Raw genomic sequence first — 6,000 nt, 5'->3', positions numbered from 1 at the left:
TGTGAAGCGAGCGGGATGAGGATCAGCACCTCCAAATCCGAGGCCATGGTTCTCGACCGGAAAAAGGTGGCCTCTCCGGGTCGGTGGGGAGTCTTTGCCCCAAGTGGAGGAGTTTAAGTATCTTGGGGTCTTGTTCACGAGCGAGGGAAGGATGGAGCGTGAGATTGACAGACGGATCGGTGCAGCGTCTGCAGTGATGCAGTCGCTGTACCGGTCTGTCGTGGTGAAAAAGGAGCTGAGCCGAGAGGCGAAGCTCTCAATTTACCGGTCAGTCTACGTTCCTACCCTCACCTATGGTCATGAGCTTTGGGTCATGACCGAAAGGACAAGATCCCGGATACAAGCGGTCGAAATGAGTTTCCTCCTCAGGGTGGCTGGGCGCACCCTTAGGGATAGGGTGAGGAGCTCAGTCACCAGGGAGGAGCTCGGAGTAGAGCCGCTGCTCCTCCGCGTCGAGAGGGGCCAGCTGAGGGGGCTCGGGCATCTGTTTCGGATGCCTCCTGGACGCCTCCCTGGGGAGGTGTTCTGGGCACGTCCCACCGGGAGGAGACCTCGGGGAAGACCCAGGACACGTTGGAGAGACTATGTCTCTCGGCTGGCCTGGGAACGCCTCGGGGTCCCCCCGGAAGAGCTGGAGGAGGAGTCCGGGGAGAGGGAAGTCTGGGCATCCCTGCTTAGACTGTTACCCCTGCGACCCGGCCCCAGATAAGCGGAAGAAAATGGATGGATGGATGGATTTTTATTGTTTATTTTCTGTACAGGGTGGGGAAGCAAAATTTACAATGAACATTTAGTTGTTTTTTCTCAGCAGGCACTACGTCAATTGTTTTGAAACCAAACATATATTGATGTCATAATCATACCTAACACTATTATCCATACCTTTTCACAAACTTTTGCCCATATGAGTAATCAGGAAAGCAAACGTCAAAGAGTGTGTGATTTGCTGAATGCACTCGTCACACCAAAGGAGATTTCAAAAATAGTTGGAGTGTCCATAAAGACTGTTTATAATGGAAAGAAGAGAATGACTATGAGCAAAACTATTACCAGAAAGTCTGGAAGATACTATTAAAGAAGAATGGGAGAAGTTGTCACCCCAATATTTGAGGAACACTTGCGCAAGTTTCAGGAAGCGTGTGAAGGCAGTTATTGAGAAAGAAGGAGGACACATAGAATAAAAACATTTTCTATTATGTCAATTTTCTTGTGGCAAATAAATTCTCATGACTTTCAATAAACTAATTGGTCATACACTGTCTTTCAAGCCCTGCCTCAAAATATTGTAAATTTTGCTTCCCCACCCTGTATATTGTAGCATGGATGAAAGTTGGGCAGGAAGTTAGCTCATTGTAATTTGCCAGTATAGGAAGCGCTTTTAATTTAGCAAAGCATTAAGATTTACATTGAAAAAAAACAATCTTAGATGAATAGGAAAGCCATTGTTGGGCCTATGGCTCTCACTTACGGTGCAGCTCTACAAAAATACAAAAACAAACACAAAAGGCCAACAAGAAAAGCACTCAGAGAGCACAGACCTCCATCAAAACAGATCTGCCCACCCCCTGATCACCACCAAAATTTAATAATTTCTTCCTTGTGCCAGTATCAACATTTCCTGAAAATTTCATGAAAATCCATCCATAACTTTTTGAGTTATCTTGCTAACAAAAAAACACGCATGCAAACACACAAAGCAAAGTGATCACAATACCTCCTGGCAGAGGTAATAAACATTACCATACACACATTAAGTCCAAATTAACATGAACACCACAACCCCGCTGAACCCCTGCACATAAAAATAACACATTTTCAACAACATGCCCAATACCCACAATGCAATGCGGAGATAAAAAGGTGTGGTCATGACTAAAACTGAGTAATTTAATTCCATTCAACTTAAACTTTTTCGCATTTTCAACTATATCTACAAATTAGTAGAATATACTTAACATTTTATAGTAATGTCATAAAAGTTAAATCATTTAAGTACATTTAATTAAAGCATTTTAGTAAATACAAATCCCAGGCTTTCAGTGTCAAATGTTTGTAAAAAGAAGATATAATTTTGTATTTTTTTTAGAATGATACAGCAGGACATTTTTATCTTAGCAAAGAAGTCCTTTTAAAAGTACATATTGAAGGCTTCTGAAGCATTATTAAGAGTATAAAGACGCTGTGAGTGTAAGTTCAGCGTAATTAACGCTTTTAATTATAATCTCTTCATTTGTTCGACTGTGTGTAAGGGTTTGATGGCATTTTATAGCCGCGGCATCCTTCAGAAGGCTACGGTATTCAGTGAATGAATCGTTTCCAGAGCAGAAAGAAAGGTTTTTTATATGCAAATACCAACAGCATGGGTTCATATATATTTGATGGGATTCTGAAATACATTATCAGCGAGTGCTTTGTTAGGACATCAAGTTTGCCAGAGTCAGACTACGGTGATAAAAGAAACAACAATAATCCTTCAGTATTTTTTTTTCTTTTTTAACTTCAATAATCGGTTTGCAGAAAATTGTCTGTCATTCAAGGTCACCGCTGAGTCTTTCAAATGTACCTGAATTGTGACTCACTTATTTAACTTATTCAGAATGAGGAGGGGAAGCTGTGCTCTACATTACAAGTGGCATTTGAAAAGTCAGTATTTTATTAAATTAAATTCCATTTTGTGTTTGTGGCATATTTACTGTACAAGCCTCAATACTGAGAGCGCCTATGTAAATATTTCGTACTTCTTTCCCCCGAGGCAAAAGTAAAGAGACACTCGAAGTTTTACACACAATAGGCACCCGTCTATGCCGAATGATAACTGTTATGGAGTTTCAGCAGACGACAGGAGCAAAATACTTCTCGACCTATTCAGACCAGATTTTTTTTTGAAATGCAGCTCCACGACGGCACTGACATTTAAATTCACAATCCTCATTCCTGAAGAAGGAGCTGAACCCTGACGTCGCCCCATCAGTAAGTGACATTTTCCACGACTGAATGTCTAAAGAAGCTTCATTCTGTCACTATTAAAGAAATGCAACTTAACCTCAGTGAAACGCCAAAAGAACACAAATGAATATGTAATACTGCCCGAGCTAAAATTCAGAAGAACATCACTTACTGTACAATTATATGTTGACTCACACTTGTTTTAAAGGGGTCATATTTTGCTATTTTGCTATTGTATTCGTCTTTGGTTCATTTATTTGTGTATTTGGACCCTAATAGTTCAAAAAGTTTGAATTTGAACCCTCCAGGTGCTGCAAAGCTATCTTTATATTCATTTTGGCAAAAATCAAGTGGATTTCTTCAACCTGTTTAAATTCCTTCTTAATTTGTTACATCTCTAACTAGTTACGTCACAACATTTGCACATATGAAGCCAAGACTTCCGACGAACATTTCTCCATGTACGCCATAACTGTTTATCAGCAGCAGCGGTTGTAGTCTGTGGTTATGGAAGTGATTAGTTACCATAATCTAAATTAAAATACATTTGAAGAAATGCTTCTTCATTTTAAGAATATTTCTGCATTATTGGACTCATAAATAAAAGTAATAAATTATCCCAGTGTTTTTCAATCTTGGGGTCAGGACGACACGTGGGTTCGCCTGAAATTCAAATGGGCTCGCCTGAAATTTCTAGTAATTGATTTTAAAAAAAAAAAACTTGCAAAAAATTTGTTTTAATAATTCAATTTTTGTGTCATTATAATTAAAACACCACACACTTTTCCTGATAAAAATAAAAAAAAATCTGCATTATATATGTTATATAGCCTAAATGTCATCTAAAGTGTATGTTTTTTTGCAACATAGTATGACAAAATATTACATGATCAAAAACAAATTAATTTTAGCCAAAAAAGGTCTCTGTTTTGAATGTCTGGGGTCGCCACAAATTTGTGATGTTAACTGTGAATGTCACGCTGTCGAGTACAAGTACACACACTGAGTATCGGACCCGATACCTGATACTGGTATCGGTATTGGTATTGGTGCAGCCCTAATTATATTTGACACTAGTCGGTTGTCTATAAACGCTGGCTGGCTGCAGGTTTGGAGCACTTCCGTTATACTGACTGGTTATGCAGCGTTTTTGGTTTTCAGATGTTTTCTTGGTTTGGACTGTTTTCTTTATTTTAGTTTTTTTTTTTTGTTTTTTTGATTTTATGTGTTGTTTTCTTACTTGCTGTTTTTAATCACCTTTTATATGTTTCTTTTATAATGTTTTAAATGTGTTTCTTTTTGTTTCTTTTATTTCAATGTCCTGTGTGAAGCACCTTGAATTGCCTTGTTGCTGAAATGTGCTATACAAATAAACTTGCCTTGCCTTGCCTTTATTTGCAGAGCATTTGATGATTATACATGTGTTTTTGTGTCTTGTGGTGCATTTTTTTTATTTGCACCTCCTCTTTTACCTCATTTAGACTTGTGTTTGAGTTTGTGAATTTGCATTGTTTCTGTACTTGCAGCTGTTTTCTCTTAACTGAGATGCATTGGGCCGTTGCGATGTGTTTGGCCCTTGTCGGTCTTCGTATACAATGCTTTTGAATTTTCGAATTTTAGATTTCAAATTGAATTTTGGTAACTATTTGCAGGGGCATGTTTTGAAAATGAAATCTCAAATGTGTTTTTCTCTTTCTTTTTAATTAAGAATAAAGAATAATAAAGAATGAGCGGTCTTGAATAAGAAATGAAAATGCAGATTGGATAATTACCTCCACCAAGGAGGTTATGTTTGTGCCGGCGTTGGTTTGTCTGTCTGTCCATGTGCAAGATAACTCAAAAAGTTATGGACGGATTTGGATGAAAATTTCAGGAAATGTTGATACTGGCACAAGGAAGAGATGATTAAATTTTGGTGGTGATCAGGAGGGGGGGGGCACTGATCTGCCTTGGTGGAGGTCTGTGCTCTCCGAGCGCTTTTCTAGTTTATCAATAATTTTATTTATGAGTCCAATAATGCAGCCATATTCTTAACATGAATGAATTTGTGAATTTGCATCATTTCTGTACTTGCAGCTGTTTTCTCTGAAACGTATTGGGCAATTGCAATGTGTTTGACCCTTGTCGGCCACCGTAGACTACAACTGCTGCTGCTGATAAACAACTAGACAAGTTGAAAAACCTTGGTGTCATTTTTGACAAGTCACTTGCTTTTGATAAGCATATCAAGGAGGTGACTCGATTATCATTTTTTCATCTTCGAAGGATCGCTAAGATCAGGCCAATCCTAAGTGACAAAGATGCTGAAGTCCTCATTCATGCCTTCGTAACATCTCGGTTGGACTATTGCAACGCTCTTCTTTCAGGACTACCCAAAAAAAGTTTCAGAGTCCTGCAGATGGTGCAAAATGCTGCAGCTCGGGTCCTGACTGGAGCTGGGAAATTTCATCACATTACCCCAGTGCTGGCCTCTTTGCACTGGCTTCCATGTCAGGTTTGTGCTGATTTTAAGGTGCTTTTATTGACTTATAAAATTTTAAATGGAGCGGCACCTTCATACCTGACAGAGCTGGTTACACTATATGCACCTTCTCGTGCCCTTCGCTCTCAAGGATCTGGCCTCCTGACGGTGCCTAAAGTCAGGAAAAAGACTGTCGGTGAGCGAGCCTTTTCCTTCCGTGCGCCAACACTCTGGAACAGTCTTCCTCTGGACATAAGGCAGGTATGCTCTGTGGATGTTTTTAAAGCAAAGCTCAAGACCCACTTGTTCACTTTGTGTTATAAGTCATGATGTGTTTTTACTGTTAATGTTTTTAGCTTTTATGTTTTATTGTTTTATTGTGATTGATTTTATATCTGTACAGCACTTTGACTGAAAGCGCTTTACAAATAAATTATTATTATTATTATTATTATTATAACTATGGCGTACACGTAGAAATGTTCATCAGAAGTCTTGGCCTTATATGTGCAAATGTCGTGACGTATCTAGTTAGAGACGCAACAAAGTAAGAGCTGATTACCTAAAATGTTCAGTTGTTGGTTGTATAAACA

This window comes from Sphaeramia orbicularis, chromosome 17 (assembly GCF_902148855.1).
Source record: "Sphaeramia orbicularis chromosome 17, fSphaOr1.1, whole genome shotgun sequence".
NCBI classification, from domain to species: domain Eukaryota; kingdom Metazoa; phylum Chordata; class Actinopteri; order Kurtiformes; family Apogonidae; genus Sphaeramia; species Sphaeramia orbicularis.
The sequence above is the reverse complement of the archived record's forward strand: the minus strand, read 5'-3'. Positions refer to the sequence as shown.